Genomic DNA, 11,619 nt, shown 5'->3' with positions numbered 1-11,619 from the left:
CTGGTGCTTCCATTTATTTCAAACATAAGAAATATGTTTCCTGGTGGCTGAAAGATCTCCTGAAAACTGGAAAAAATTGGCTTCAGTTGAGCAAGGTAGTTTTTGAATAGCTTATTAACTGAGAGGGTAACAAAAGCTACAGATTTAAATGCTTACTTTCAGGTCTTAATATTCAAATTGTTGAATTTGCCAACAGAGTCAGTTGGAACACAAAGAGTTCAATCAGTTAGCCAGCCATTTATGCTCTCATGCTCCAGAAAATCAGGGTATTTTTCCTTCCTCACATATTTTAATATATTTTGTATGAATTGACCAAATAGGCTTTTTTTTGTTTGGTTACTTGTGGGCACAGAATGATTCTAGTACTTGCCTTTAAGCAGTAAATTGAAATTTGTTCTGTACTTTTATCTTCTAATCAATTCATGTATCATTTATTCAACATCTATGGAATGTCAGGTACTATTTTAGAGCCTGGAAATAGAGAAATAAAAAAAATACAGGCCAGTCCTCTTTCAGGATTTTATGGGATCCTGGTGAAGTTGGATCTTTGCAATTCATACTAGAGCTAGAGAAACTGATTTGTCATCAACATATGACAGTTAATAGATGAAAACAGGACTATGAATGAGCTCTATTAAAGAATGGAACCTTTAGAATCCCCAATATTTGAAGAGTTCACAGAAGAGGAAGATACAGTGAGAGGAAAAAATCACTGAAGGGAAAAATTTAGAGAAGTTATTACAGGATTATAAGTTAGTCTTTGTTTGGATTCCAGAAGAAGCAGGCCCAAGACAAGGTCTGAGTGAAAGACATTTATTTAGGAAGTACCAGGAGGGGAGTGAGGAAGTGAGACACAGAGAAGAACGCCTGTAGGGGGTATGTTATCAAGCAAGTTACAGTTGTGAGCAATGGAAGCTTAATTTTAATGTCGAACTCTGAGAAACAATGTAGACTTGTGCCCTAGTGTTGTCTTGCCTGAGTGGTAAAGGAGCTGAGATACTTGAAGGCCAGCTGATGTTGGTTTAGGGCTATTCCCAGGGATTGTTAATTCCCTGGCACTTATAACGTGTGTACTATGAGTAGGTTCCACTGGTCAGAGGGAACCCTCAGGCAAAAGAGTGTCTGGTGCTGGTAGTTGTAAGTCTGGACTGTCATGCATGGCAATAAGTATTTAAGAGGTATGGATGAAGCATTGAGAGATGTGCTACAGTTTAGAGTCATGAGAATGAAGGGAAGAGAGAGTTTCTGGGAGGAGGAAATAGTAGTAATGTTAGCAGAAATTGACAAATCAAATAAGTAGAAAAAGAACTGAGAATTGTAGGAGTCTGTAGCATGAGTCATAAACTGAGGGGAAAGTGCTAATAAAAACAGAAAATGTAGAGATATAAAGTACGTAGAAGGGCTGGCTGGTTAGCTCAGCTGGTTAGAGCATGGTGTTGGTAACACCAAGGTCAAGGGTTTGGATGCCTGTATTGGCCAGCTGAAAAAAAAATAGAGAATAAATAAATGATAGAGCAAGATATAGGAAGAAGTGAAATGAGTTGGGGCGGTCAATATTTGTAGCTAAAATTAAGAACATACACAGAGACAAATGGAATAAGATTATAATTAAAAATAAAAATACCCTTTAATGATTTAATTCACATATCAAGACTCTCCTTGAATTGCCAAGATAGGTTGAAGTGCCACTTTTCTTTACAACGCCCCCTTTGCTCGTTTTTGTGATGGAACTTACCACATAGACTTCAAATTATTTATTGGCTGCTGATGCAGGGATAGCATCAGGCACAGAGAGAAGTTAGAGCTCCATTTGGTTCATTTGAGCTATAAAGCTTTGAATTACTTTGTGCCCAGCAACCTTAGGACACATTAATAGAAACTAAACCCATGTCCTGGGGAATATAAATTTGGTCACTCAGTGTCCATCCCAGACTGAGGTTAGTCATGTTGTTGTTTTCTCCTGACATATTGATGAGCAGTTGCATTGCAGCCTGTCGTTGGAATACGAAATGATTTCTTTTGAGCAATTACATTTTTCCTAAACAGGCTCTAGATGGAGATATTTATCTATTGTTCTTTAGTTTTCTCAACAGTTGAGATGGACAATATACTTAATGCCTAAAAGAAAATAAATATGAATTATTCCTCATTTTTAAGTCTCCCAAAGACTCATAGAATTGATTTAGAATATTATTTAAGACAAATAAGATATGAAAAATGTTTTTGAATTGTTAATCCAGATGGTTTATTAAAATGGGACACTGCTGCATGTCACTTCTTTCTATATAAGTACATTTTCTAAAGAAGATAGAAACCAATTGCCTTTTAAAATATAAAATAGATTTAATGAGAAATAAAGAGTTAAAACACTTAAATGTTTTTTTAAATCTGCATTTTGTAAACAACAATGAGAGACAGAAAAGTCAATCCATGATAGGAGAAAACAAAACAAAACAAAAGGCAAAATTTGCAAATGTTCTTGTATAGATTTTAACATTTAGGTAAGAGTTAAGGAATTATGATTATGATTATTGAAATAGAATAATACGTGCATCTCTTTCTCAGCATATGAGCTATTCTGCACCCTGATTGTTCAAGTTCAGGGCAGAAGAGAAGAGGAAAATTAGTAGGGGACCTAGAGAGAGAAGGGGGCTTCAGAAGGAGCCCTTAGCCCACTCCTCACACGTGTGCAAGCACATGACCTCTGTGAGTTTCGGATTTCTCCGCTGTCAAATGCGGGAGATTTTCCTCTTGTGCTAAATCTTCGAGACGGACTAACGTGAGCAACATAATGACTGTGGCAGGCGGCGGGCACTGGAGCGAAGGGCGCGCAGGGCAGAGCCGCGGGCTCAGGGCTGTGTCTCCCACCTGCGGGACGCGGGCGGTGACGCTGGAGGTGACGCTGGCGTCTCTGGCTTTGGCTGCTGCTGCTTCTCGGGCCCCAGAGCGGCCTCTACGGCTCGGCCCCGGCTGTTCAGTCTCTGTCCCGGTGCTGCAGTGGGGCGGCCTCCTCACCCAGGACATCGGGGGCCGCCTGAGCCAGCTCAGAGCCAGCCGTGGCCGGCAGGGCCGCCAGCGCCTCCAGCCGGAGCCTTCCGAAGGGCTCAGAGCGCAGGCGGTGCGCCCTGGCGGCCGTGCAGGCTACTGCGAATGCCTCCCTCGGGGCGGGCGCCGGTGTCCCTTTGATTGCGTCCTCAGAGTCAATGGTGCTGTGATCCAAGGTTTCTAGGACCATGTGGGCACCGGGACCTCCTTCTGAGGTTATACTGTGAACACGATGGAGAACTCCCTCATCACCCACAGCACCTGGGCTTCACCTACGCGCCACAAGGACCGCACCTGCCCTGTACCTTTACCCCTTCAGACATCCGCAACTGTGCGATGCTGAGATGGGCGTGCCTGTTCCAGGAGGCCTCAACAAAGGGGACAAGTCTCAGACTTATTTTGGACCAGACTCTCCTGCAGGTAAATTGAAGCGACTACATCCAGGCTTCATCCACTACCTGACAGAGAGGTTTTTTAAAGTCAAGATTGCTTAACACAGATGCTACAAGCCTAGAACTGGAGCCCTCACCCCGCTGACGGCTTTGCATTCCTGTGATCGAGGTAGTACCTAGGGCTTTGTCGCAAGAACTACTGGAAGTTTTCTGACCACTATTTTGACTGAAGAAAGAAGCCACTGATATTTTATGGAAACCACGATCTACATCACGAGGCCACTCTGTGCAGGGACTGGCACAAAGCTGGCATTATTCAGCTGCACCAGCAACGATTCCAAAGTTCCAAAGCTCTTTGTTTCTCCTTGCAAAGCTGTGGTTTGCACCCTCTTATTGGCCAAAATCTTTTCTTGTCTTTTCAACCTATGACAGGCTCTCCAGCTCCCCGTTGCTCTCCCATTCTTCCCAAGAGGGTGTATGAAGGATGGGTTCACAACTCTTAATGAAGCCTGTTCAGTGTGGGACACTAATCTTGTGCTTGACTATTCCAAGAGATCTCCCCTCTGATTACTAGATAGACATTCCAATCTTGGCCAAGGAAAAATGGACTGCTTTGATGGATTTGCTCTAAAATTAAGGATAACACTCCCCAAAAGATAAGAAGACAAACTGTAAGGGGCAGACATACCTCAGAGTTGAACATCCTGAAGCCAGAAGATGGCATCGTGCTGCTGTAGGAATGTGAACGGAGCCATTCAAGGCTTATTACTTAACAAAGACTAAGCAGCAGTGCAGGCAAATGCACACTGCCGCTCCAAAATCCCCTCACTAACTATGTCAGGATTTCACAGAAATGCTGAAGCAGTTCTTCAGAACTCGAGGATGAGTCTTAATAATCTTTCCCTAAGATGTCAAGTCTCCAAGAACATGACCAACTTGCTTCTGCCCCAGGGGGAAGGGAGTCATCTTTACCAGATAATGTTGGAGCACAAAAAGAAGCAGAAAAGAAAAGGCAGAATGTAATTTGAAATTAAATACTTGCATAAATGAAAAATAATCATTAGTCTTTCTTAAGGAAGTAGAGAAAGCATATAAAATGAAGGGTGTTTAGTTTGAAGATCTTAGAATTTAAGAACTGTGGGAGATTTCTAAGACTGCGTGTCACTAAAGTAGATTCTATTACAGATTTCTTACCATCTTGTTACAAAAATGATAACATTGCTGGGTAATGAATCCTAAGTCAAATCATTATTTCAATTAATTCGAGTTAGCTAATAATCAGTTGAATGATTTTAGACAGATTACAGCTGCAATTTCCTGGCTTCCACTGGGACTTTGTTGCTTCCCAGACTGATTTAGAGAAGTCTCACCCAACATATTATCATCATAGACCCATTTAGCCAAGACTTGTGATTTAATGTCTTTGTACAGTCTCATGTGCTACATCAGGTACTGTAAGACGCGTCTCCAAAGGTTAGCTGACACGAGACCTTCCACGGTAGTGTTTTCCTTTGCCATTTCACCAAGGATCAGGATTTGGCCTTCAGTTCTGTAGTTTTGGAAGAGAGATTTTTATCAGCGCACTTAACACAAGAAATGAACTCAGTAACCAGAATCTAGAGACTAATATAAATTAAACTGCTACTATAATACATTTACAGACAAACCTGCTAAAAAAAATATTGGGACGCTGTTGTAAAAGACGTTATATACAAGGGAGGCATTACAACAGCCTTTGAATGTAAATAGAGTACTCAGGACAGATTGAGCCTAGTAGTAGAAGCTCAATTCTTGGAAATAAGGAAGTTGTGGATCTAACCACTTGATCTGTTTTCCTAATCTTGAAAAGCCCACTGATTTTCCTGTCCCTTTGTTATATAATCTGTAAAAGCAGGCTGTGGAAATCACCAAAGGGGAAGCCGTCTGTAAGTATACAGTGCTAAGAAAATTAGCCACAGGTGATTGCTTTGATCAGAGAAGTTCCAGTATCTTGAAAAGCTATTTGGTAAAATTATTCTTAGGCTTTTCAAGTTGGCATGTGAACTTCCAATGAGGAAAAAAAAAAAAAAAGAAAACGTCTCTCTCATTTTTAGGCAAAGAAGACTGGGGGTTGGAGAGGATTTTCTTCCTGTCTCCACAAGGTTGACACTCAGTTGGGACAAGGAACAGCAGACTTGAATTGCTTCTTTAGAGCCGACTGGGCAGCCCCACTTGCTAAACCTAGGTATGATGTCCAAATGCAGTAACTTTCCCCCCACACTATTATACTGAGAGGTGATACATAGGACACTAATTATAACATTATTGATTTCAGACACACGTGCACACACATACACGCACACACCCCCTTCCATATTCATGTAAGTACACTTAGGAGCCCAGCACACTTAGTAGCTATCTGTTTTTATCACTGGGATGGCAGATGGGACATTATCCCATCAGCTCTATGGGTACTAAACCCCATCGTGCATTCATGACCTACTGGCTCCATTTGTCGCCCAGATATCTCTAGTTTTCTTTTTTATTGAGTTTTCTGTTCTCATTTAGTGTGACACTCACCAATCTCTATGCTTTCTTCTTCATGGTCTTGTTTTCTGTCACCATTTTATGTACTAATGAACACTTTTGGTTAATAAGAATATGCATGTGGTAACATTGGAAGTTTAACAAAAGTGCTAATTTCACAAAAAAAGAATTACATTAAAAGTAGAAGTTTTGCTATTACACATATATTGCATATATGTGTGTGTGTTTTATTGTGGTTGAAGGCAAGTCAGTGCAAATGAGGAACTGTTTTAGGAATCAGGAGATCAAAACAAGTCTTCAAATAAAGGCTGGGGAAAGTCCTTTGAATATAGAGCATCTAATCAGAAGGAATAAACAATAAAATAAACAGAAACTAGAAGAGACAATGTCCAGAGACATGACATGATTCCAAGCATATGCTGCCCAGAATGTATTTTCATCAGGCCTGCACCTTGACCTTAGAGCACAGATTCACGTTATAATCACATTTCCAGGAGTACAGTTCTGTTCCACCCCTGCATTTACAGTAGTTACTTGCAGAATACAAAGGTGAGAATGGATTTGGAATAGGATTGATCTGGGTTTGAGTACTGGCACCAAAAAGTAATAACTATGTGACCATGGGCAAGTTATTTAATCCCTTATAGTAGATTTTGTGGTGCCGCCCTCGGACCCTCCTGTTCGTGGACGTAGTGCCCATTCTCCCAGTAGATGAAAATGTTGGTGACAGGCAACTTGGAGCCTCTCTCTGTGAATTGCCCTCAGGTGAAGGGAGCTACTTTATCCAGGGTTACATTTCCTCTCTGGAGGCATCCTGTCTGCAATGATTGGTTGACACAGGAGTACAAAGCCTTTCCCCCTTGCCTTGACTTGGGAAAACCTGAAGGGCCATTCCTTCATCCGTAGCTCCTTATGAGATTATGTGAGGTCTTTGTTGAGACCGTGTCACTGTTCAACAGTGCAGCTAAGCAACAAAAGGTGTGCTGTTATCGCTCCTGCAGCAAACTGGAGGGAGACATTCCTCCACAGGATTTTCTTCCTGACGTTACCTTTCTTTTTTTCTCCCTTTCACCACTGAGCTTTGCAAACAGCTATCTACTGGCTGCCACAGTTTTTTCTTAGCCTGCTGCAGTTTGTTGTTTTTACTTTCCCGTCAACACCCTGGTTCCTTCATGTGGAATAAGGTCTAAAATTAAGGCCCAGAATTATGTGTTTCTTGACATCTGGGGCAAATTAGGAAGGCCTCGAATGGCCTAACTGCAAACTCCTCTCCCCTATCTGCTCCTAGGAATAAGATCTCCTAGCCAAAGCCTCCTCCTTTGCTCGGGGACAAGGCACAATCCTGTTTTTCTCTGAGTAGCAGGCTCAGTTCCCTGCCAGCCTGCATTCAAACAAGCCAATCACTTTCAGGTGGGAACCAGGAGTCACCCCACCTTCTTGATGCTACAAAGCCTGCTTCCTAGTGCCCTGGTTGTTTACTTTGCTCCTGATTGCAACCTTGTGTGGTTCTGCATGGACTATGGGGTCCTCCTCTCCCAGGCTGGGAGTATATGTGACTGATAAACTGCTGTCAATCTCATCTGTCCAGCATCAGTTGTCATCTGGTCAATTGTCCCCATAACTCAGGACAAGAATCCATTCTTCCCTCATCAATGGGATGAAAAGGAGGAGATTAAAACACTCTACTAAAGGAGAAGGGCCCTCTTCAGTGGCCCAATTTACCGTCGTATACCTCCACATCTGAGATAAGAATTGCAAACAAGGCTGCGGTCAGTTCCGGGCTGTCTGTATCTGCAATAACATAGGTGTGTCAGCATTGGCATCTACCCTGGGTTACTCCTGCAGTTCTTCTGTCACTCAGTCCCCTAAACTCTCTCTCTACCATGCCCCTAGATGTCCACATACTATAAATTTCGAACACCTACGTCTTCTTAGGGGAACTGAGATGAGTTCAGTGTCTTAGTCAAAATACACAGTACAAGGAATTTGTTTTCTCAGTCATCAAAATACCACCCCCTCAGCTGTCAGTTTAACTTTTATCTAAGAATCTGTTCTTTCTGTATCTCTCACTCATGCACACTCACTTACCCCCTTTACCTGTATCACTCTCAAATCTCTCTCTCTCTAGTTTGGCATCACTGCTGAAGCCCATTTTCATATTTCCAGCAGCCAAATGTTCAGATGGCTGCCTTGACATCAACTCCAGTTCTACATTTCAAATGAATTTATATTTTATTCAATACCAGTTTTCTTCTTTGGCTGACTTACTCCTTACTAATAGTCCATTTTCTTTACCTGTGTTTCCCAGCCTCCCTTCCAGATGGGTTGGAGCCGTGTGACTAGTCTGGCCGATGGACTGTGAGCAGAAGTGGCAAGTGTGACTTCTGAAGCAAGCAATTAACAGCCAATATCTTTCCTCCATTTCTCTTTTCTCTACAATGCCTTGGAAGCCAAATGTCTTAGATGTCATTGCTATAAGTGAAGGAGAGTAGCTGTCCTACATTATATTTTACCTGAGTGTGAACTAATACTTTAAGCTACTGAAATTTCCAGATTTATTTGTTACCAAGGTTTATAGTGTCTACTCTGACTCATAAGACTTCCTAGCTAGAACTGTATCAACCTGGAGTAGTCAAGCATGACCCAAAGAAGGTAGCTACCGTTCTGCCAGAGCACATTATTTTCATGCAAAGATGTGAGGATAATGTGCCTTATCTAATATTTTTAGGTAAAGCCACAAATCCAGATTTTCATGTGAAGCCTCCCAATTTAAAAATATTGGTCCCATTTTTTGAAACACTCTTTGAGCCATGCAAAATGTCTATGGGCCACATTCTGCTCCTGGGATGCTTGTCTGCAATTCATGAACTGGGTGATCTATAAGTCTTTCTCAGCTCTGATTTGCTATGATTCTACAGTCTGAGGAAACACCACTGCATTTATTGGTCAAATGGGCAGACGTCTATAGATTGGTCTAGAAAATTACTATAAAAGGACCAATCTCATTTTATCATAATCCTGCCATAAAAACAATAACAAAAATGAGAATAAAATTCCATACAATGGTTTCTTATTTTGCATCTCCGCATGCTTCAATTCTTCTTTTTGCTATTTAGAGCTTCCTGGTCTATAGAACCTTGTACTACTCACTCTAGGTAACTTTGTCTTCACATAAAGGTGCTATGCTCATTTATTGTTTGCATGTCTTTGCTTCCATGCAATCATCTTCTATGCTGCCTCTGCATAGCCAAATCATATCAATCCTTAAGGGCCACTCAACACATTCAAAGAAACTTTCCTCGATCACTAGAGTCATCACTGACCATTTTTATTTTGAGCCCTTGAAGCATTTATAGCTCAGAACACATAAGCTGCCTTTAAATACACTATCATGTATTAATAGTACTATTCCAAGTATACTAGCATTCTCTCCCATACCAGAATGATAGCTTTGTGGTATCTTGACTCATACCACTCTCATATTTCTCAAAATACTCAGCAGTATTCTTCAGCATTATGTGGCAAATTTCCTCATCTCACCTAGACTGCTCTTGTGTAAGATTCTGTACCGCTTTAATACTCTTCCACCATAAATGTAGTACCCTTTAGCATGGGTTGGTGAGCTCATAACATGAAAGCAACCCAGGTAGTGTGGGTGAAAGCCAGAGGGAGTGGGAGACAGAAAAAGGGAGTAGCAAGCAAACGGTGGAGGTCAGAAGAGCAGGACAGGGCTGAGAGCTGGGAAGTCTGTGGGTCAAGCAGCTTTTGGTTTTTTTTAACTTTAGTTTTTTATTTTATTTTATTTTTTCAGACAGCTGGACAAGGCATCTACATTCTAGCACATCTTCTTAATAAAATGAAATATTACTTTATCAACTAAATGAAAATCTGCTTACTTATATATAAAAAGGTAAAGAAAAAAGATCATGATTACCTAACAGGGAATTTGAATCCCCAAATAAATTATCTTAAAAAAAAAATCAAACTTATTTTTCCAAATACATTTTTACTAGTAAAAATTAAAGGAAAAAGAAACTGCATTAAAAAAATCTACAGGCTTGTACAGCAAGTTAAGACCACTATTTTTACATACCAAAAAAATCCTTCAATATTTTACACAAATTTAAGTTTTCAAAAGTAGGTCAAATATTTATGTTTGTATGGTCTACTAAAATACCATTTATTAAATTGACATCAAATTGGACTGCCTATGCTTGTACTACAGATAGTACAAGCATATCACTGACGCTGGATATGCACATATATCTATTACAGACACATGAATTGGCTAGCCCTGCTGTGCATACTACTTCTGTTTTAACCTGTAAAAATCCTTTAACCTCTCTTAAATTGCATTGCAAAGAAACAGCAAAAGGAAGTACTTGGAGTATTGTAAGCATTTGCTCAGGCATTCAAAAAATGCAAAAATTGTGTATGCTTTTGGGATGTAATGGTTATTGCGTATGATAAAACTCAGCCTTTCTTATAAAACACCTGCATATAGAGAGAATATTCGATACACTTATATTAAGAGCACATAGTGAATGTATTTACAGACCAGAACTCTGGCTTCTATAGGTCTATTCTTGTTGTTTTAGTCTAAGGTTTTACATGGTTTTGGCTACTTAAAAGATGAAGATTTAATAAAATAATGTTACATTATGTTTTTCTCTTCTAATAATCATTAAAAAGAAATATAGTGGAAGGGTAGAGGCCTATATGTACTCATACTTTTAAGGCCAATTTGAGTTTTGTTGTGAGATGATATTTTAATTAACACTATGCTAAAAATAAAATTGATTGCATTATGATTTTATCCACATGATTCAAGTATCTTATTGCTGAAATATTGTAAAATGAATCCAATAAGGATTTTCCATTTCCAATTGCCTGAGGGATGGATTCAACTGCTTTTATCAATTATGACTAAACTGGGCTGAGAACAGCTGTGTTAACATCCTCTGAACCAAAGACAGTCATCTAAAAATCTAAAACACTGACACTTCCCATCCTAGATAAAAGAATGAACATCCAAATAAAGAGAATCACACATTTAATCAAGTAACCAATCAACAACCACTTCTTTGTTATTCTAGCTAATAGTTACTCAAAGCTTGAAATTCCTAGCATCAAGGTTTTAGTGTTAAATATGTCATCTCTATCTATTGGCCAAGTTATTCCTGAGTAACTGTGGGCAACTGATTAGTCATTTTTTTTTTTCAATTTACAAAAATAGCACTGTTTGTACTAATGCACATTGCTTGTTTAGTTGTCTCTCAGTTTCAACTCTAAATGTTAATGGCTGCCCATGGAATATAGAGGGTTAAAAATCTTGATTCTCATTTGATTTTTTAGACAGGGCTCTTTAGCTAAAAAACTTACGGGACAAAAGTCCTTAGGGAGCAAGAGCCCATAGCTAGTGGGGCAAAAGCCCATCTAATCAATTCTAAGCAAGTATATGTTGATTCTCAGTTGATTTTTATACAGGGTGGAGGGTATGCCTGGGGGGCGGGGAAAGACCCAGATCAAGTGGTCATTTCATAATAAGTAGGTCAGGGTGCTGAGCTCACAGCTTCCAAGTCCACATCCTGTATTCACCCAGCAATTATTTTATTTTTCTTATTTCATCTATTTTCTGAGTACTCCAGTTGGTTTC

General features: G+C 40.1%; 1 pseudogene; it reads left to right on the top strand.

Moving 5' to 3' along the window:
- The first annotated feature begins 2,791 nt into the window (after window positions 1-2,791).
- Window positions 2,792-3,940, top strand: LOC103590321 (annotated as a pseudogene).
- Window positions 3,941-11,619: the final 7,679 nt, after the last annotated feature.

Source organism: Galeopterus variegatus, unplaced genomic scaffold, assembly GCF_000696425.1.
Source record: "Galeopterus variegatus unplaced genomic scaffold, G_variegatus-3.0.2 Scaffold801, whole genome shotgun sequence".
NCBI classification, from domain to species: Eukaryota; Metazoa; Chordata; class Mammalia; order Dermoptera; family Cynocephalidae; genus Galeopterus; species Galeopterus variegatus.
The sequence above is the reverse complement of the archived record's forward strand: the minus strand, read 5'-3'. Positions and strand labels throughout refer to the sequence as shown.